This window comes from Podarcis filfolensis (genome assembly GCF_964270895.1).
Source record: "Podarcis filfolensis genome assembly, chromosome: 11".
NCBI classification, from domain to species: domain Eukaryota; kingdom Metazoa; phylum Chordata; class Lepidosauria; order Squamata; family Lacertidae; genus Podarcis; species Podarcis filfolensis.
In genome coordinates, this window is record NC_139613.1 from 34,723,193 (window position 1) to 34,746,359 (window position 23,167).

The 23,167-nt window shown below is 41.4% G+C and overlaps 2 long non-coding RNA genes across 3 annotated transcripts in view; one reads left to right on the forward strand and one right to left on the reverse strand.

Annotated features, from left to right (window-relative positions):
• LOC310745080 overlaps positions 1–23,167 on the forward strand; it is a 320,552-nt gene that overhangs the window by 107,291 nt on the left and 190,094 nt on the right. For both annotated transcript variants that reach the window (XR_014539908.1, XR_014539909.1), the window contains exon 2: positions 12,172–12,289. This is a non-coding gene — a long non-coding RNA (uncharacterized lncRNA). The remainder of the gene's footprint in view (positions 1–12,171; positions 12,290–23,167) is intronic.
• Positions 7,184–16,313, reverse strand: LOC310745058. Its single transcript, XR_014539876.1, has 3 exons — positions 16,137–16,313; positions 12,773–12,909; positions 7,184–7,314 (listed from the first exon to the last, which is right to left on the reverse strand). It is a non-coding gene; the product is annotated as an uncharacterized lncRNA (long non-coding RNA).

The following is a 23,167-nucleotide window of genomic DNA, read 5'->3' on the forward strand; positions in this document are numbered from 1 at the left end:
TCCGGAAATATATATTTAATTCATAAAAAGTCTTAAATCATGACATAATGTTGAGGACGTTTTTAAAAGAAAATGAAATACTAGTAATCACAAATTAATTGAGAATATTAGAGCTATTCCTTTTCCTGACAGTATAAAACTTTTTACCATTTTTGTGCCACCACTTCTTAAATTCTGTTTTTTCATTAATTCCAAGATGTTAATGATGAAATATATCCATTTTTGATTGCAAGTGGGTAGAGAGCTTGCTTTTTCTTGTGTTTCAACAGAATTTTCCTGCTCTACATTACCCTCTTTCTCCTTCCTTTCTTCTATGTGAGGAAAGTTAGATTAGGAACCCCCCCCCCCCCCGCTTTTAGGCTGTTGTGCTGGAATATAAGGAATTGTTTAGGTCTGTTCTTTACATACCCAGAAATTTAGAGATCTTATACATAGAATCTGCCAAACAAATGGCTGCAGCTGTCAGCACGACAGTACTGTGCACCTGGTCATACTCTTTCCCTGCCTAATCATAATACAGTGGTACCTCGGGTTAAGTACTTAATTCGTTCCGGAGGTCCGTACTTAACCTGAAACTATTCTTAACCTGAAGCACCACATTAGCTAATGGGGCCTCCTGCTGCCGCCGCGTGCCGGAGCACGATTTCTGTTCTCATCCTGAAGCAAAGTTCTTAACCTGAAGCACTATTTCTGGGTTAGCGTAGTCTGTAACCTGAAGCGTATGTAACCTGAGGCACCACTGTATCAAGTTTGTCAGTGCTGATAGCCTCAACCACATTTCATTTCTGGTTCCTCATTCTTCTACTCTTAAGTCCTCCACATCATTTTGCTTTCTTCTTCTTCTTGAGTCCTCATATGAATTTATCCTGGTATACAAATCTTTGTATGCAGTTTTGCCTAATGCACGCATTTCTGCCAAGCAATTTCCCCTAATATATGCACCTTCATTATAGTGTATGCATTTTGTACACATTACTTAACTGGAGAACTGCAATGCATACTATGGTACAATTCCCTGAAAACTCCATGATAGACTGTATGTGCAAAAGAAATGCCTGTAACATGATGCTTAGGTTAGACTGGCAATAGTCCAGTTAAATCTAGGGCTGTGCACTGGATTCAGCCAAATCCTGAAGCAAATTGGGTCAATTTATGCCTTGCCCAGATTGGGTTGAAGTAGCTGCAAATCACTACAGAGGAGATCAGTTTGTCCAATACAGTGGTACCTCGGCTTAAGTACTTAATTCGTTCCAGAGGTCCGTTCTTAACCTCAAACTGTTCTTAACCTGAAGCGCCACTTTAGCTATTGGGGCCTCCAGCTGCCACTGCACCACTGGAGCACGAGTTCTGTTCTCATCCTGAAGCAAAGTTCTTAACCCGAGGTACTATTTCTGGGTTAGCAGAGTCTGTAACCTGAAGCGTATGTAACCTGAAGTGTATGTAACCCGAGGTACAACTGTACAGGGCTGAGGAGAATTGTGCTGATCTGAAGCTCAGGCAGATGCCAACATTTCAGTAGACAATCATCCTCTGCTCGTCTCCGTGTTCATCACATGACCTTAGGCAAACAAAATCTTTCAGTTGGAGACACACACACCCCATTTGTAAAATGAGAGTCATAATGACCAACTTCAACCAAAGTTGGTAGGCATTCGCTAGGTTCAAGGTGAAAATTACTTTAGAAAAAGGACTGGTGTATAAAGGATCAATCGAAATAGCAGAGCTATCAGTATAGAGCTATCAGTATGACATTATTTATTTATTTAAAACTAATAAGAAGATTCTCTCTTCTTATTGTGCCATGTTCCATCCTACTAACACATAGGGAGGAATATAATATAGTATATACTGGAGCTGTCAAATGTATAACATATTTTCTAGGAGCAAAATGCAGAATGTGCAATTAACTTGCTTAGCATGGGTTTCAACAGTTTTGTATGTTTTTCAGAAAGAAATGTTAGCAGTCTGAGAATTGTTGAGAAGGCAGCATGCAACCTTCTGCTCTTTGCAAAATTATTTCCTTTATGATCGCTTCACTTGCAATGTTCATAAAAGCTGGGAAAATATGATGATCAGTTTTTTAAAAAACAACCACTTTTTTGTTTTTTTGTTTCTAACACATCCTCATCCTACTCTAGCTATGGGAATCTGTTCATAATAACAACATTATGCACATATATTACTTCCTAGATTGGGAACTATCTGACTAAACTGAATGTGCAGAATATTAATTTAAGCCAAGTCACGGTATAGCCACACTGCATTGCTTTGAGCAGAACATTCACATTTTCATGAAACTAGCTTGGACTAGAGCTGGATCAGGGCCCCTGGTTTGATCAGCCACTATAATAACTTTGCTGTAGAGCAGATCCTGAAACACAAGTATTTAAGTGATATATTATTGGGACATATAAATTACTAACAGATCCTATGACTTCACCTACTAAGATTATTCCACCTAGGTTGAGATATTTAAAACCACAATGATTTTAATGGTTCCATTTTTTTTAAGGTGTGCTTCTCTCCCACTGAAAAAAGTGGGACACAGAAATGCTTCAGTTTAATAGGGTCATGGCCAATATATCAATTTTGTTTAAGTGTGTCCTACTATCCAATACTTTTTAAAGTTTTAATAATTTCTTTAATACTTAATATGGATAATCTATTGTTTTAGCACAGAAATACCTTCATTATAAGGCATTTTCTTTGCTAAAGCAGCAGAATATTGTTAGTCAAACCTTTTCAAAGTTCATCATTGCCAAAATTCAGAAATATAAGTAGGGATTTCAAAAATGACCCATTTGTTGCCTCCTTGCTCTTGCTTTTATCAAAAATGAGTAATTTAGTACAAGAGACATACTGTAAACTCCCTGTAGAAAATATCTAAGGTGAACTGGAGACAGAGAATGGAACCAAGAAGCCTTCCAAAAGAGGAAGTGCTATAGTGACTTCAGTTACCTCACAGTATTAATAAGTTCATGATTGAGTCTGTCTTCATATTCTGAGCAAAGTCCTTCAGATAATACAACAAAACCAATAAACAATTACAAGTTATATAATAGCCTTCTATTTAATTAACCCTTGGCAATTAAAGTTTCCCCAATATATTTTAATTTAATTTTAACATAAGACCACTGTCCAACCAGTAGCTGAAGAAGATTTTAAAAAAAATAAATACAGTTGTTGTTTGGTTGCCTGCCTCAAGAAATCTATTTTTCCTGAACTCTCTCTTTTCCTCTCTCATCCCCTAAACTTGCTTAAACACAACTCATTTCTTTAGAAGCTTACCCACACCAAATGAACATACATAGAAAATTATCATGCTCACTGTGGAATTCTAATGGAGCATCTCTGATCCCTGCCGTTTACACACACTGGGTGCTTCCGAGTCCATATGTCTAACAGGGACGACTGCAGGGAGAACAAAGATTTCACGCATGGCTTCCGATGGAGTGCACAGGGGTGTCGTGGGGAAAAAAGTTACCTGCTTTTGCCCAGCACATTTTCCGTATCCCCAATTCTGTGCTACGGAATGCAATCAAAAGCTTGTCTGAGCATAGCCTTAAGCTAACCATCATCACTAATCTAGTCCCAGCACAGTATTTCACATCTTTTATATAAAATTTCAGGCTGGATCCTGGCTGAGGGCTGCTTCATGTGTGATATGGAAGGCTGCCGGCAAAAAGTGTTTCTGTGGATTTGGGGACATGTTTGGGGTTAGTTTGATAATGTGGGGTCAATGCAAGCTTGGCATGCAGCCATGAATACTTCACACATGATCAAGGTTCTCCACATGGAAAGCCAAGTTGGAACGTTAGAGCCTTGGGCTACAGAAGCAATTTTCAACAGCCCTCGGCATCTAGGCTAGAATATAAAAGACAGACCGGTCATGCCCTCTTCCTCATAACTATAAAAACCTTTTAGATGGTTGCAGATCTCCTGGTGGCCAAGGTGGCCAAGGTGCACCATGGTCCTTCAAGTCCCCCCACATGAATGGGAGCATTCTTTCACTATGGGTTTCCTTGCCAACTTACCTCAGCCAAAATTCTCCATACGGATCTCATACCACCTTACTGAAATTCATCAGGATCATGCCATATTGCAGAGCTCCAAAGATGAAAACGTATTAAGCAATAATGAGTAATAATAATAATAAGCAATCTAATTGCTTAATAACACGAGAAACTGATATTTGGCAAGTAATTAGTTCATTTCATCTCTTTTCTTTAACACTGGCAGGTTCCCCCCCCCTTCTCCTGACTTACATAATATAGAAGAGTATGAAAAAGGGTTCTTTTGAAGCTATTTTGTTTTCAGTAATAAGCTGATTTTCCACCAGGTATCAGATTTGCCATTCGGAGATGGCTGCATAACTGGATTTGGCTTTCAGGGCATGACTATAGAAATGAGAGCCATAAGGATTCCCAGTTGTTTTGGCATGACAGCTGTATGGGGTAGAAGGCTCCCCATTTATCATTTTTGTGAAAGCCATATTTCTACGATGGCTGGAACTCCTTGGGGGTATATTGAAACTGACACACAGAGAAGCAGACGGGGGCGTTTACCCGGCTACATAACACCAAAGATTTTATTTCTTTTCTTTGCAAGTTCTGGCCTTTTCTATACCCCTCTTTCTAACCACAACAGGCATAGCTGAGCATTGTCACATCAGTAATCTCAACCCCTTGAATTAACATTTGGACCCAGGTTGCTTTTTGAACTCTGTCTCCAGTTCATTGTCCAAGAAGAAGCTCAATTTGTTCATTTTTTTTTCTATTATTTATTTTTTTAAAAACTATATTTAAGAAGGGAGACAGGTTCCTGAGCAATGGTTGCCCAGATTTGTACATTCCAATGTATTTTCCTAATTTATTTATTTTATCCTATTTAAGATATTTCTTACCTGTGCTTCACCATAAGGTCTAGGGTAGGTTACAACCCTATAATCATATAAAGTGTGTTCTCCCTCATGGAGAGCACAGGCTGCGGGCGGGGCTGACAGGACATCTAACTGTTGCTAGGCAAATGGTTTGGCCATCCGGTAAGCAGGGGCGGGCTGTTACTGGGGAAATCTAGATGTTGCCATTTGTTGATTGACAGCCCTATTTGTTAAATACAATCCACACAGCAACGAACTTCCTCTTTTAGCTGCGTGCTTCGGATCACCCGCCCTCCCTTCCCTAATTTTAGGCTGTTTGCTTGACCTTGCTATGCCTGTCATGGGGTCGTCTGCTTTGGGGCAGGGGCCCGGTAGGAATTTTGTCCATTTGGCTGATTAGTGTGTGCCACTTGGTTTTTTGCCTACTGCGTAGCAAATCGTCACAACTTGTAAGGTTTGCGGTTAGGCATTGGTCTTGGAATTGGTTGGTGGAGGGGTATGGATTTGGCTGTGCCTGCCCCTCCAAAATGCTGCTGCTGCTTCAAGGGTTTTCCGTTAAAGGAACCCAGGGGCTCCCCATGCTTTTGCCCGATACACCCTGGCAAGGGTCTAGGGCCATGCAAGCCCCTGGGAGCATTCTGGGGAGAGGTGAGGCATGATTCCCAGTCCCGTCTTTCTCCCCAGGTGACTTACCCTTGCTGACTTCACGGGGGGTGCGAATGTCAGAGCTGTCCCCGTGCGGGGTCAGTTAGTGCTACCAATGCCTAAGCAACCACTCACATTGCCGTAATTTGAATAAAGTTGCGGCCAAAATATGCCAAAAACCTTAACAAAAATTAAGTGTCAATTGTGTTTTTCTTTGGGGGGTGTCTTGGGGACCTTGACGCGCAACACCAAAATCCAATAAAGGAAATTAAAACAAACCAAAGAATGTACATCGAATAACAGAGGTGGCTTCACAAAAACCACAAATACAAATAGATAAAGAAAAGTATATTCAGCAAACAACAGAAACAATATAATGAGATTGCTGAATAATACCGCTTCATGGCTGGTATTTTGTGGTTGTTGTGGTTGTTGACAGACTTTATCAAATTTATATCAGAGACAATACAGTTCGGAAGGTTAGGAAATTGATAGTTGTTGTTACATGGCAATAGATAAGTTGAAGCATCTCACATGGAAGTTAAAGCCATTTTGTCTACTTTCAAGTACTTTTGTGTCGGCATGGAAAACATTGGCCCAACTGTGTGATGATGAGGCATTCTGCATGAACAGCATTTGGTGTGGTGATAACATCTGTATGGAAGCATTTGAAGCATCCAGGTGGTGGCTGTAGTCAAAATGTTTAAACTGGCTCTCAGGCAGTGATGGGGAGCCTGTGACTCTCAGATGTTGCAGAGGTTGGCAATGTGAACGGGATTGTGTTGGTCACCTGGCTTCCCAACATGGCATATCGCTGCCACTTCCTGAGTTCTCCACAGCCTTGCCCCTCCCCTTCTCAGTAACTGGCAATACCAAGTCAGTGACACAATCCCACCTGCAGCACCTGCTAGTGACTACAATCCCCACCATCCCCCTAACCATCAGCCCTGCTGTCTGGGACTGATGGGAGTTGGAGTCCAACCACATCTGGGAGGGCATCTGTCCCCCCCTGCTCCAGATGACAAGAGGGATTTGATCTGATTTGTGATTTAAGCTGATCAAAGTGATTCTCACCGGTGACACTGCAATGTCATACCTGCGAACTGCTCCAGAAAACTGGGACAGCCCGTTTCCCCCCACAAGAATATGTCAGCCATTTGGAGTACCTGCCCTTGTGTGATTTGGGGCCAAGTTCTTGCCCCCCAAAAGTGTTTTTTTCTGGGTCCACAATCTCATGTGGTGCCTCAAAACGCTCATGGTTTTTTGCACCATACCTCCTAAAGTGCTATTTTCCAGGTCCGCAATGTGCATTTTTGTTTATTGTGCCAGAAAAAAGTGATTTTTCTGGATCACAATCTCACGTGGGCCATGTTACTCGCATGGGATTTCAAACCTGGAAGGTGGCGTCCCAGATTTGGGCTGTGTTGGAAGGTATGCAATGCATAAGGCGCTCTAACATGAAAGTACTGGCATCTTTTCTTCCTGTTCACCTTTCATTTTGAAAATGAACTTTCTTTTCTTCAGTGTGCTACCAGTCTGGGGGAAATGTGTGCTACTAGTCTGTGTAAATGTTTTGACACTTTCCTACTAGATGCCTTTTTATGTATATAAAATAATTGCTTTACCCTCCTTCACGTTATAAACCTGTGACAAACTGTATATACTTCAACAAAACTGTTTTATTTCCCCCCCTTGTGTTCTCTCTGATATTTCAGCTAACTCCTTTGATTTTACATACTTCAAAAGTCCACTGTGGGGGAAGGTGCTTTGTTCTTTCTTCATTATTTTGCCTAAGAAGAGAAAGCAAAGAAAATAGAGTAAAAATTTCACAGCACCTGCCCATGATGCCATTTCTTGAAAAAAACATTATATTGCTACTTTCCTAATTTTTCCTAGAATTGGCATCTCCCCCCCTTTCTTTTTGTTCTTCTTTAACAATGAATAATGGAGCAATATTTCCATGTGATGCTAAGAGGTGATCCTTATGACCCCAAATTTGCCCTCAGCGTATGATGAATTCAAAGGGGCACACAACTAGTTGAGAAATGCCTGTCTGATTGTTCAGTCTTGCAAACAAATAAATTATCAGCACATGATATAGTGAGCAACAAATAATGCTGATACTTAGAAACTTGAGTTGGATGAACTTGAGCTGCTGAGATATCATTCATTAACAATTTCAGTATGTGGATTCCTTTAATATATGAATTGGTGTCCCCACTACTGAAGGCAGTTGCTCCTTTTTAGGACCCTACTTTATTCAACAGTATATAGCACAAAGCTTGGGTTTCCATTTTTGGGTACTCTTTAAAGTACCTTGCTACTCTTAAGGTGCTTTAAGTTACCTTAAGGTACTCTTTCACGGACTTGAACAAATTTTGTCCATGATGACTATTATTACTCAGAAATTACTCAGTAATTATTTTTCTACCACTTTTCTATCCAAAGACCACCCAAGTGGTACACAAAAGTTAATTGAAACATAAAAATTAAAATAAAATACAAGTTATAATCAATGAAGTCAAACACTGAGGGCGGTATTCAGCGAAATAATTGCACTTGTGCATGTACTATTGCTAGCCCAAAGGGACTTACCCTTCTTCCCTGCTCCTACCATCCCCAGATATACTCCATGCAGTTGGAGGGAAATCCCAGAACAGATTTAGGGAAGATACAATGGGAGAACATTTTGTTGCACAAGGAGAGGTCCTTGTGCTGATGGAATGCTGGCCTCAGTGCTACATTGAATACAACCCTAAGAAAATCAACATGTCAAGGATGGAAGTGGTAGATAAATAAGGGAGGCTGGAACAATTCAGATCAGGAAAAGCAAGTGAAGAAGCCAAGCATACCTTTCAGGGAAGCACATTCTAAACTATAGGTGCCACAATTCCCAGGACCCTAGTTAAACCCAGCACTGTGAACTGGGGTTGGAATTGGGTTAGGAATCAATGGAACATTGTTTATTTAACTCTTTTCTAAACTGCCCTTTATAATTCCAGAGTGGCTCGCAACCTTACATTCCACTAAAATCAGCACAGTGGGATGCAATAAAATATAATAAAACATATCAACATCCACAGTGGACCCATCAGTTATTTCAATAAGCCTGGGATTAATAACCAGTAATGCCTGGGTGGGGAAAAATTATTTAGCAAATATTGGAAACTCATTGGAGTTGGTGCTTGCCTTATTATGGAGGGGAGTTGATTCCATAAACTGGGTACCACAATGGAAACCTCCCCCAGGTGGCAACAAAACCAGGAGGACCTCCTTCAAAGATCTCAATATGAACAAATAAATCTAGATATTTAAGGTGTGTGAATGTATATATAAAACTTTACATCAGAATCCATTAAATAAATAAAAAACTACCCAGCTGGGGTTAACAGAACAGACATTGGTACTAAAACACAAAATAATGGACTGTGAAAACTATCGAAATTCATTCCTAATGCCAGCAAAGATTCCAGAACCCACATTAAACCACTGCTTTGGGGCAACCATAAACATGGTACTAAGTGAAAGCAGTATTGAAACAAGAACTACTACAAAGGTTTTGATTAGGTACTAAAATGAATCCATTGTGGGAAGTGATATGGACAGATGAAATCCGCAACCAAAACAGACATGCAAGTAATGATTTGGGAGCAGCTCGAAAAACCAAAATAATGTCATCTTTCTGACAAGAATAATCGCCAACACGTTTTAATCAAGGAATTCACTAGCTCAAATGGTTTTGAGTGGTGGAATGCAATTATGTAATCGGCTGATTGAGTGCTTTGCTGCACATCTTGCACAACTGCTTTTCTACATAGCCACATGGAACTCATTTTTGTGGGTTTAGACATTCCCCCAGTTTGTGCTACCTAGATATAATGGGTCTGCCAAGCCAATTTTGTAAGCCACAATGTGAAAGCCACTCCCGACCTAAGGAGGGGGGGTTTGCGAGCTCACGCCCCTGTCTACATTCTCGCGGGGCTGGCTCCAGCCCCGCGGGACTCAGGGATTCCCCACTCCGATTATTATTCATTACCCACAGCGCCAGCCAATCGGCTGGCGGTAGGGGTGGGGTTAACAAGGGGCAATTAAGGTCGGGGCAGCCCTGGCTCGCCCCTTTCTTTCCTTACAGCAGCTGCGGTTTTCCCACCCACCCGCCCTCTGGGTTGGCATTCGGACTTTGCTATGGGCTTCGGCTGGTCGCCGCAAGGGGCCTGGTAGGAGTTTTTCCATTTGGCTAATTGGCTGTATTTTAAAAGCCACTTGGTTTTTTCGCCTACCTCGTAGCAAAACGTCACAACTCCTTGGTTTTGGCAGTTAGGCATTGGCAGGGGTATTGTTATGCAAATGAAGTCGGGGGGGAGGAGCGCCATCACCTCCTCCAAATCTGGAAGGGTAGTTCGTTAAAGGACTCCGGGGGGCGTCGCCTCGTCCGAAACCTACGGAGGCTAGGGCCTAAAGCGCGCTCCCGAGCGGTAACCCCTTGGGGAGCACCTAGGGATGTGCATCTCGGGGGCTCCCCCTGTTGGTGCTTAACCCTTCCCGGTTAGACCAGATAGTCTGATAGGGCCAATGCCTAAAGCCAATACCACTCTTTCCTGTAATCAATAAAATTGTGGCCATTTTCACCCATTAACCTAAATTCTGGTGTCCGTGTCTTTATTTACTCCATCTGTGGGAGGGGGCGGGAATTGCCATGCAACTACTGCTACTGCTACTGCTACTGCTACTGCTACTGCTACTGCTACTGCTACTGCTGCTGCTGCTGCTGCTGCTACTATTACTACTTGTTGTTGTTGGTAACTTTTTATGCCTAGATCCTATGCTTGTAGCTGACTGGCTAAAGTCACTTCTGAGGGAAATGTGACTGTTTATGCTTACCCTTAGCCTTCCATGTCTTTAATTGCTTTCCTGCATCTTCAAGTCACTTCTCAAAACCCGTCTAATCCACAATGCCAAGAAATGAAAATATATCTTCATGTCATAAAAAAAGAACAGTTCACAAGTTTATCAACAGCAGGCTTGTTGACATCAGGAATTTGTGTAACTATTTGCTTCATCGCACTCTTGCTGCCAGCCCCTGGACATGGTTTTTTCCAAGTTGATACCCATGATGAGCTCTCGTCAAGTTAGCGGTTGTTAAAGACGTTTCTTTGGCTATCGGGCCTTATATTTTGCTGATGCTAAAATAAGAGTAACTCTTAGGGTTGAAATGATATGTATTAATCTTCAACAGTTTTAGACCTAACCTGCAACTTGAAACCCACTTTTGATTCTTAAGTATGTATATCTTTCTGCAATTCCTGGTAGAATTGTGAGGTAGAAAGCCGAGCAAAATTATTGTCCGATATCTTTAGTGGTTGTATAAGAGAGGCAGGTTTTCTGCCCTCATTTGGGCCTGGTCTTGCATTCACCTTCTCCTTCCCTCCGAAATGATATGCTGCCAGTGGTGTGATACCTTATGTAATGTTGAGGAACAACTATTTGTGAGTAAGATGCAGTTCCAGGCTAAAGGTGTCTACAAAATAATTAAACAGAAGAAAAGGATTAACAGATGTTTTTCAATACCCAACCTGTAATATATATTCGAACAGTTTTGGAAGAAGAAGTACTGGAAAGGTTGTGTAAGATCAACAACACCAAGCATTTCTAAATATTTTTCAGAAAAACTTCCCAGTTTATTTTGCATTCAACCAAGGAGCAAGCTTGTATCATATTGGTAATTGTTGCATAATTTGTATACTTTCCATTTTGGAGCAAAAAATTCACTGTTTCTTTGCCTACTCAGAAACTAGTGAGTGATGACTTAAAGGGGTATGATAGATACCCTCTTGGAAAAGACTCATTTGTTGAGTTGAAGTATGTTGAAGTATGTGTGAAAAGTTGCATTTTCACTCTTCACAAGAGGCAAATGTATGGTTCTAATTACTTTCCAGGCATTTATCCTGTGGCTGAAATATTTGAATCCAGTCTCTGGGCCTGAGTGCCAGTGCCCCATACTAATTTGCTGTAACCTTTGTTTCAGTATTTCACATCCCCCCCCCCATGGTCGGTCCAGGTGCAAGCTGAAGTCGATAAAAGCTGGCAGCATTTGTTTTATTGTGAACCTTATTCAGCCTGATATTTAATTACGTTTCCGTGTGGATTTGTAATGTGGATTAATAGTTTTATTGTAAGCCTGCGATTAGTTTCTGTTTGTTCTAATTTCTGTTTGGCTCTCTTGACCTTGAGGTGAAAATCCCCCACACAGAGAAGATGTATTCCCTCAATTTAATGCCAGTCTGAGGTGTTTCTCCTGCATCATCAGATCAATGAAAAGTAAATAGCCTACACTTCTTGTTTCACAGTGCAGTATTGATCTTTCTTCAGCTTTTGCTTCCCTTTTTTCCCCCTGCGTCTTGTGTCTTTCAACCCCTGGGACCAAAGTGATTGCCATAGATTGGACAAGCTAACAAGCGCATGATAAGGAACTAGTGTTTTGTGGTATTCTCGCATACACATGCTTGGTATATAAACCCAGACTTCTCTGCATTGAAAGAGAGGTGCCATTTTGTGTATGGCACAAGTCGCTGTGAGAGACAAACCAGAGGGAAAGCAGTAGAACAACAGAGGATTTAATTCTTCACACCGGTCTTTTATTTTTGCAGCTGGTGCCAAGCATGGTAAGGACATCCCTGGACATTACTTAAGACAAGAAGCCCTGTGGGGAACGTTGTAAGCCGTTTCTTGCCTTGGTGAACATATGGGACTCTGGCAGCTTGGAAGGTAAGTCTGAACCTGAGACGGTAGTGACCATATTTTCATTTTTGTCAAGCCCTGTTTGAATGCTGGCTTTCAACATCCTGTGTCACACATGTTACAGGCAGTGCTTTGAAGTTACTAACAAAGATGGTTCTTTTTTCTTATTGTAAGTAAAAGATGGGATTCCCATTGCTTCTCAGAAGTTTGTTTTGTTTGATTGTTTGGGTTTTTTTAAGAAAAAGAATGGGTTGATTTTAGGGAGGAGAAATGCATTCACTTGCCTTCTAAATGTATAATGTAATGTAAATACCATACTTTGTAAATCTAAGTGCTCACCTCTCTTCAAGTCTGTTCAAGCTGTGATATTATACACACTGTGCTATCTACACACACACACACACACACACACACACACACACACACACTCTATGGGCCCTTCTCTGTCCAAAGTGTTCTTTGGTACACACACAAAATGGATAAATGAATAATGGATAGCATATCACATACTATGCAATCTGTTGTTTCCTTCAAATTGGTAGATATTTGGGCTGTGCTGATCTGTAGTTTTCTGACATTTCTTTCGGTTTGTGGGAATACAGTTGTTCTCTCTAAAGGTGCTTATTAGTCATGAGTGCCATTGACTGCTGCTGGAAGAGAAATAAATGTAAATATAAATAAGTAATTCATCCTCAAGTTACTTTTCACCTCCCCTTTCAGACACTCTGCTAGAGCAGGTGTGAGGAGATTATCATACTAGTTCCCTGACAGTAATCACAGATGTTCTGGTGTAGATGTAGTGAAAAGTTACTATTTTCTGTCTAATCAGTGAGGTTGTAGCCTTTTGTATATTAAGCACTGGGACATGTGCAGGGGCTTGTCACACTGCTTTCTTTTGTAATACTTAACACGTTCTCTCAGCTCCTCACAATTGCACACAAGCATTCCCTTCTGTAATTATTATTGCTGAGAATATCTGGATATACAGTCAGTACAATGTCCCTTGGACACCACTGCAATGCGGGTTACTGGACAGTATTTTCAGCAGCGCCATGGACAATGCAAGGTGTTACCTTTGTTATTTGAGTTGTTAAAAACAGAAAACATTGCACATGTCTCAAATGATATCTAATGCCGGAGCTATTTTCTTTTTGAAGCACTATGACATTTTTCACTTCTTGGAGAGAGGAGCTTGTTCTCACCTGAGCTATTATGTAATCCTCAGGGTAACCCCACTCCTGATTTGAACACTATTAATTTTCTATTATAGCATGCTAAAGATGCTCTGCAGTGTGGCACTCACCTGCATTATTGAGTCAATGACCAATTGCAGAGTTGCCTGGTGCTGGTTGGGGCTTAACTCAACCCTTCGGGATCTCATTTATTATTTGCAGATATTGATTTTTTTGTGGGGGAGGGGGAGCAAGAAGTGTGACTCTAATACTGACTTAGACCTAGACTTACAGCTGTTAACACTTAATGGTCTGGTGACTAAACAAGCCCTGTGTGAAGCTTGCACGTTTATGAAGAGTACTGATGCACAAATAGATTATCCCATTCATTTGTTTTGTGACATTGGGGTGAACAACGCCTTTTGTTGTTCTTTTGGCAATAGTTAAAATCTAATGTCCACCGTTTCTTCCCCAAATATCCTCTCGGCAGAAGACTATTAAATTGAGGGTGGAATGACCACTATATATTCAGTTTATACAAAATGAAATTATGCTAGAAAGAAAGCTTCTTGTTCAAAGTTAGCCAACATGGTACCTACAGAGGTGGTTGGACTACATCTCCCATCAGCCCCAGCCAGCATGGCCAATGGTCAGGGATGATGGGTGTTACCATCCAACAACATCTGAAGGGCACCACAGTGTCTGTTCTTGTTCTAGTCAAATAATGACTGTGTCAAAACAAATTTTGAGCTTTATGTAAGCTAGGATCTTTGAAAATAAATTCCTAATTCAGTGTCAATATGGACATACCAATCCTGACCACTGTAATTGTGGCATGTGCTAGGATAGAAGCTTGAATAAAATATTGGGTGGGGGAGGTAAGCCCTGCCCCACAAAATAAATCACATGTTGTGGTGAGTGGACACCATTTGAATGGCAATGCCCATTCAAAGGCTGTTCTGAGTGCCAATGGGCATAAAGGCATGCAGGTATTAATATGGTGGTTGGTCCAGGGAATGAAGATGAATGGTGCAGGTCTGTGTACATCTACACACACACACACACACACACACACACACACACACACAAATTTGGGGCTGGTGTTTCTTGCAGTCCAATCTCTTGGAAGGAGCTTTGCGATAAGTCAGGATATAGGAAGGTGCTAAGGGCAAACAACAGGAGAGAGATGTTGCATTCATACCAAGCTTGTAGCATCTGAAATACATTCAGCTGACCAGAGTGCTAGACAAGATGGATCTTTGGTGCAAGCTCCCAGTGCCCCTTTAAATCAGCAGTTCAAACTCAGTAGCTGGAAGCATCTTAAGAAGAGACTTTAATGTTACACTTCCAAACTCTGTCCATACCACATTTCACAACAGCACACTGAAGTGTAGTGTTGATTATTAGACCACACTGTAACTGTAGCTCTGTGTGGGGAATAGGGATCTCCTGAAAACTCTCAGGACCCTTAACAAACTACAGTTCCCAGGATTCTTTGGGGGAAATCAAAGTAGAATACGAGTGCTTTAAATTTATGGTGCAACTGTGGCCTTCAACTCAGCTGCTAGCAAGGTTGAAACCACAGAACATCACCAGGGCCTGTTTGTGAACAGCATTCAGTGTATTGAGCCATTTTAAGCCCAATGTTGATTTCTACTCATGCAGCCAGGAGTTTCACTTTATTGGGGGAGCAAAGTGTGGCTACAAACAAGACTGCATAACAAACCAAAAGTCATTGCTTCAGCAAAATAAGCATTCATTTTCTCTGAGTGGAGCAGGTGTGGCTTTGATTCCTCCCCCCTCGTCCTACTTTCTGGTAATCAGCAGCATTTGTGGCTAATTCTCTCTAAATACTCACTTTGTTCTTTGACTAGTAGTCTACTCATTCACAGCCAAATGGAGCTTTAGAATGATTTTTCTGTCCACTGTTCAAAGTATAGTATATTTCAACGCATTTGTTATTACTGTGTTTAATGAAGAAGCAACTGTGTATTAATTGCAAATTTCATTTACTTCCACGGAGTGATTATGCAAATAGGGATTTAGTCATCCTAGGCACCTATTATGAATGGGTTTAGCCATGGGTGATGGGGTTCAGAGTTAGGTCCCATATTTCTAGCATAGCCATACCATTCAAGTGTTATGATCAAATGTTAAGCTACCATGTGAAGAGGTCCAGTGGGGATGAACATCATCATTTCAGCCCCTCTCCAGATTGTTGAGGGCGACTTTCTGAAGCAGGGAGCCAAAACGCCCCGAGTTTAAACGCATGTGGAGAGCCTTTACCAGCACAAGATGCTGTCCCCCACTGCTGACAGTCACTTTCCACAAATAGGTGTATGACTGGGACAGTGATGGAATGGAGTTAGCATACCTATCTTCACCCCCATCCCCCTCTACACATAGTAACTTAAGACTTGATCATAATGCTTGAAGATGGAAAGGATAATGATGAGTATCCTGGTAAGAAAAGTGATTAGTTCACAAAAAGGCATCATCAAACTATAATGGATAGATTTCTTTGGGGACCATGGACAGCAGCATTGAATACTTGTACATTTGTTTGGAAGTCAAGGGCCAAAATGCTGCTTTCTAAAAGTAACATTTTGGCCATGTAAGACCATTTAGGTCTTATTCAGTTCACTTGGCCTATTGTGTATGTCGTTACTAGAATGAAATGGAGCAGTTCACTCAGCACTGACCTGCTGCTTGTCACCCATCCATCACCGTTCTTCTTCATATGACATCAGGCGGGATATTTCAGAAGACATAGAGAGCAACTGTTCTTTATACAAGTCCCGGGGTTGTTTCTCTTTCAACATTTGCTGCACCTTGTAAATAAAAACATGAAGAATTCAGAATTGTTCATCCTGCTAACCCTATGAGTATTCTGATGCTATAAATATTAATTGCCTGGGCAACAGGGAGGTTCATAGAACATTAGGTCAGGTTGTCATATATATTGCAGACCTGGGTAACTGAATGAAATGTAGCACACACTAATGATCAAATTTATATCTGCAAAACGTATCAAAGAATTAGGTTGGGAACCCCCAGTTTTAGGACGGGGTGACAGTAGGAATTAATTGAAATTACTTCTCAGGGCAATACATATCACTCTGTTACCTTTTTATATATAAATAAATCCCCTAGTCACTTTATTTGCAGACTAACAAATTATGTTTATTGAGAAAAACTAGAGAGAAGAGTATAAGTGAAGTCTTATACTGTAGCTTATAATGGTCAGATCACTAGAATTCTGTTTTGTCTGTTTTGTCTCTCTGTAGCAAAAAGAATAATTTCAGGTCATCCCCTCCACAGTTGACTGCATATAAAAAAGCTAGGGGCAAGCTAAATACTTACCTATGCAGAGCAAGTGATTGTGGCTTAGGCTTTCTAATTGGATCGAAGCTGGTTTGAGGGGCGAAGGACATCAAACAGCAGTATTTGTCAAGAAACTACAAGATTGATAAGGGTTGTGGCTAACATCAAGTGAATGCATCATGTGAATCTACAAGTGGGGCAAACTGGAAGCAGAATACGTAGCAACGTGAACCCACAGTGATGGGTGTGATTGTGCCAGTCTTCTTATACTCCACTGTTGTCCCTGTATAAGTATATACAGGGCTCCTTGGTTCTCCAGCAACAAATAGACTTCAGCCACAGTCCTATGAATGCTAAACTTGAGTAATCAGCACCAAATACAGCAGGGCTTATGTCTGAGTTGGTTACATTGTTTGTTTACTGCCATGCACTTCATTTCTTGAATTTGCCCTGTCTCAACCAGTCTTGCTTTCTTCTGTACTAGTGCTTTATCTTGTGAAGCCTAGACATGGCAAATGTATTATCTTGGTCATGAAAACCACTGCCTGATTACACCTTTGTATGTATATCAGTCTTATTTTGTGAGTTCCTTTTCCACTGCTATTTTTACAGGCCCCTGCCTCCTTAATCGAGCAATTTGTAGCTTTCATTACAGAAATGACTTCATGTTGACAACGGTTTGCATTACTGCTGATCACACAATACATCTTGTGTGGGTTTATGTAGCTGAGGAAACAGGGATGTCCAGGGGTGCCAACTTGAATAAAATATTGAGGAGAGGGCAGGTAAGCCCTGCCCCACATAATCGATCAGAAGATGTAGCATGCACACACCATTTGAATGACAATGCCTATCAACTTTTGATGCTCCTGGCCCTCTCAAATATTTTTATTGGGAGGAGATCAAAGGGACCTTGGCCCCTGGGAGTTTGTTCCTATGGGGATGTCCTGTTTCCTTAAAGTGGAGATTGGCAGGCTTGAAGTTAAAGCTCTCTAGTCACATTGTATGGAATTCTCACAGTTTGGAAAAGAGTGTGGATTAAACTCTCGTGTGTACATTCATAATAACTTGCTTGGGAGAAACTGCCAAGTGATGAAAGAAAGGTAGTATTACAAACATTAAAAGAAGATCACATTTTGATCAAATGTCCTATAATATTTTTTTCCCCAGCCACTGGAAGCTGGTCTTGTAGTCCCTTTTCTGCCTTTGCCAAGATATACATTGTGGTGTAGTATGAGTGTGGATCAACTCACACAGCCACAATCAACTCTGTGGTGAGAAAATGGTCTTGCGATCTCACCATTAGGCTGTAAACTGATTGGAACACAGTGATTTATTGATGTACAAACAGATAATGAATTGATAATTCTTTTAAGTGCTCATTAACCCACACCAAACTGGCTATGTTATAATTATTTTCTTTCTATTAATTACCTTTGTTATCTGCACTGGGAGAAGGGGGGGAGGAAACAAAGCAAGATGCATATCTGAAGAGAAGAATGTTATTGAAGAAGAAAGATTTTTGGGTACTCAATAATGCACATTTAACTACAGTTCATTAAATTCAGATGATTCTTCATATTGTTGAAATGATTCAGCTTAGCTAATTGATTTCCTGAATGCGGTTCACTTCGAACCACTTATCATTTCCAGCAGAATGTTTAGAGCTAACATTTTTAAAAGGATGCCTTTGGAATTATGAGCAACAAGGGATGCTACAGGCACAATTTGGATGCGAAAGAGGACCAAATGTATATTCTAGCTAAACAGAGGTGCATACAAAGATGTGGGTGTTTTGAATCCTGTTGTTTTTTAGCACCAAAGATAAAATGCTCTCTAACTGCCAGGTTACCTGTGATAGTTGTTATCTAGGACACTTAAATCCCACAGAGCCCAGAAAGAGAAGTCTTGATAACACTTCACTAAGCCAACTGAGCAAAAACAGTATATAATCTGAGGAGAATGGAACAGAGAGGTTTTGTCTTTCTTAGTCCCGGTCTTGTACATAGCAGTTATGTAAGAATGACAGCCGTGGTAGTAGAGCTATGTGCACTCAAACAAGTGGACCCCTCAATGAGATCTGATGTCATGCCTAGCCATGGCCTGGAACTAGACATGGAGTCCTTGGTGGATGAACCAGCAGTCCACAGTCTGAGGATCTTGAGTCAGGACCCCCTGAATCCAATGTTAAGGATCCCTTTGAGGGCACTTCTGGGTTGATACCTGATGAAATACCCCTGAAGCTGTCAGAGAAGGAGGTGGATCAGTGCCTCTGCTCCTGTCCTCAAGAGAGCCAGCAAAGGTTTTGGGTCCAGACTGAAGAGCAGCAGCACAATATGCATCAATGGACCCAGAACCATCAGTGCACTCAATGATACTTTACTGCTGACAGCTGTGGTTAGGAAGCCAAAGTATATAAAGCCTTCCTCTTGAGTCTTCCAGTTGCAACAAACAGCATGGGTCTCTGGCTCCTTCATCCCTACAGTCTTGTTCCTGGCTCCTGGCTCTAGTTCCTCCTCCTCACTGTGCTGTACCTTGTGGAATACCTTGTGATATTGACCTTGGACTGCTTCCTGACCGTCCTCTGGATCATGTTTGGAACTATAATGCATCCATGTGTCTGCTGTCAGTTGGTTAGGACTTCTGTGGTGCACCAAAAACTCTCCCTGTGTTGGTAAGTACTTTAGTGAGAGGCTTACCCTTCCTGGGAATTGAACCCTAGGCCCTGAGAGCACCCCTTGATGCATGGCATCCAAGTACATCTACTTACAGATGATGGGTGGGAGGATTCACCCAAAGGGATACTGTGTGGATCAATAACCACACTTCTTTCATGGATGTTTTCTTTTTCACTTGGATCGCTCTCACTAGTTTGGGGGCCAGTCTTCAGAAATAGTTTTCAGAAATCTCAGATCCCTTCCACAGATAATTTTAAATATTATGTTTTGATCCTGCTTTTCAGAAAAATATTGTCTCCCACACTGGCTTGCATCCATTAGGAAATGAGATCCAGGCCCCTTTGTAGTTTACAAACAAAAACTCCAATAAGAACAAGGAAAAAAGGGAAGGGAAATGGTACAGCAGCTGAATCAGTTTGATGATGTTAAGAAGAAGAGTTTGGATTTGATATCTCGCTTTATCACTACCCAAAGGAGTCTCAAAGCGGCTAACATTCTCCTTTCTCTTCCTCCCCCACAACAAACACTCTGTGAGGTGAGTGGGGCTGAGAGGCTTCAGAGAAGTGTGACTAGCCCAAAGTCACCCAGCAGCTGCATGTGGAGGAGCGGAGAGGCAAACCTGGTTCACCAGATTACGAGTCTACCGCTCTTAACCACTACACCACACTGGATAAAAGGATGAATTGAGAACACAGCCATTGAATTGAGAACACAGGTTAGCTGAGGTGGCTAACCTGTACCTTTGCGGATGCTGCTGAACTCAAATACCCATTGGGTGCAGCCAGTCTGGCCAGTGGTCAGGAATAAAGGGAGCTGCAGCTTAGCATAATTTGGAGAGCCACAGGGTCTCCATCCCTGAATCAGATCCTGGGCTGATATTCCTTTGTTACCTTTCTCAGTTGGCTGAAAGTGAAAAGCTACTTGGTGGCCCTTTGTCCTCTGTTTCTGGTACAGACCAGAGTGCCCTTCTCCTCCTTTCTGCAGTTCCAAGTCAGCAGACAGGTAGCTAGAGCAGAGTTCATTCTGGCAGGGAGATTTAAAACCGCTGTATTCATCATCACATTTATAGTTGGTTCATAATTACTACAGGAGCAATCTTTCAGAACTTCCAAAGTTCAGTGCTCATAGACAAGATATTGGAATGCATTTACTAATTAAATTTGCTGTATTAAAAATCAATTAGATTAAATTTAAACAAGCTCAGTTTAATTAACGGTTGGAGTGTAAGTCAAGATTGAGTTTCTGATGAACATTTAATTCAGTTGTTATTGTACTCAAGTACTTTTTCATGTCTTAATTATCATGAACAACATATATCTGTTCTATAGCAGTCGTTGAAGCTGTCTTCTGCAATCAGCTGGTCAGCTTCTTTCTCACATATACATGCATCACCCAAAAATTATCTGTGACCATGCTCTGAACAATTTGTTCTAAATTAGCAAAGCCTTGACAAAATGAGATTTGTCTTCTCAGAAATTCTTACAACAACCCTATATTGTAGTCGTTACAGGGGTGTTCACATGTTGCATTTAATGAATGTGCAATCTGTGTACCAAAACATTTGAGCTGTACACTTGGGCAGTTATTCCCCTGTGAAGTTCAGTGAGTGTACAGTGTTTATACCCATGAACACAATATCTGAGCTATAAAAATCAGCAAGTAAACTTTATTTCACACAAGCTATTCTACATGTATACAGACAGCTTGTAGTGAAACATGCGACTAAGCCTTATATTACTGAGGGGAGGATGCACTCAGAGAAAGTGAGTTCCTTGCCTAAGACCATCTAATGTTTGTGGCAGAAACAGCATTTGAAGTGGGGACTTCCTGGTTCATAACCCTTCTCTTAGTTCATAGCCTACTGCAGGGGTTCCCAGGCTATGGTACATGGGCCACCAGTGTGCCATGAAAGTCATTCACGTAGTCTGTAGTATGTGTGTGTGGATATAATTAAAATTATACAGCATCTTGCACAGTACCTCCCCATTCCTACAACAGACGGAACAACAGACAGTACATTTCTGAGCACAATTCAAAGTGTTGGTGCTGACCTTTAAAGCCCTAAACAGCTTCGACCCAGTATACCTGAAGGAGTGTCTCCACCTCCATCGTTCAGCCCAGACACTGAGGGTCCAGCTCCGAGGGCCTTCTGTCTGTCCCTTCACTGTGAGAAGTGAGGTTACAGTGAACCAGGCAGAGGGTCTTCTCGGTAGTGGCGCCTGCCCTGTGGAACACCTTCCCATCAGGTGTCAAGGAAATAAACAACTAGGGAAGTTTTTAATGTTTGATGTTTTATTGTGTTTTTAATATCCTGTTGGAAGTCACTCAGAGTGGCTGGGGAGGCCCGGCCAGATGGGCGGGGCATAAGTAATATATTACCTGCTCTGAGACCCCACAGCTAATTCTCCCCTGGCCTCCTCACTGGCCCAAGTAGGACCAATTCAGCCAGCTAGCCCTGGGGATTATCTAATGCTTATTTCCCCTAAATTGATTTCTGAATTTTGAATTTTATTGTTATTCATGTTTTTATACTGTTTTTATGCTGCTTTTACAATTAAGTGTTTTAAATTTGTTGTTAGCCACCCTGAGACTGGTTTTTGAACCAGTAAGGGGGGTATAAATAAAATTTTGTTATTATTATTATTTTATTTTGTGAGGTCCACCAAGACTCTTCACAATGTTCAAGTAGTCCAAGCAGGTACGGGTGGGAGAGAATTTGAGAGGCTTTTAGGAGAGTAAGATGTAAAAAGACGAGACCTTCCTCAACTGAATTTTACACACACACACAGCCCACCCCCTCTTCCTCCCCTGAATCTGCTTAGCTTACCAATCAGAGAACTGTGGAGATGTGGCAGCATTAATTTCTCTTGCTTCCCCTTTGCCTTCATGATGCTCTTTTAGCAGAGGAGGAATCCCTGTCACAAGCCTATTGTAATGCATTGTTTACTTCAGCTTACACTTGGGATAGAATGGTCAGAATCCAAACAGATTCTGAGACTGGGATGAAGCTGAAAGATGGCGGGGGGGGGGGGCGGGAATCACTGAAGCTCTAAAAAATCCTCTGATCTTTAGTACAAATAACAAAGAAGATATGTAAGACAAGAAGGCATTTCCTCAAGGAAACCCCACTCAGTATTATATCTATGAATGCACAATTGTTCAATCTTCTAGGGTAATGAGCAGATCTAGGTAGCTTCAAGGATAGATGCCCTTTTGCCTATTCCACTAACAAAGACCACAGAGGGAGAATGGGGAGAGAAGGCTTTGCAACCTTTGCAATGGAGTCCCGGGGCAATCTTTCTCAAACAGAGGCTTCAGCACATTTTATTTGTTTTGTTGATTTACAACATATTCTGCCCTCCATTCCATCAAGGTGAAAACCAAGGTTTTCAGAACAAAGTGACAATAAAACAAATAAAATAAAACTCAAAACAAAGTTTAAAATTATCGACATTACATCAAATACACGAGCCAAAATCAGTCATCATAAGAAGAGCCCAACAATTCCTTAATAAGATGACACAGAAGTTCCTCAAAACAACACATGAAACCATTGCAAAACAGGGTGACTGGCAGCAGTCAGGCAAATTCTTGTTGACATAAGCATGACCTTCCTTTCTTCCCGGGAAGTTCAGAAGTGATTGATACTGATGGGTTTCTATTTGTTCCATAACACCTAAGCACTTTGGCTTACGTGACGTTGCTTAGTGGGAGATGGGGCCTCACCTAGT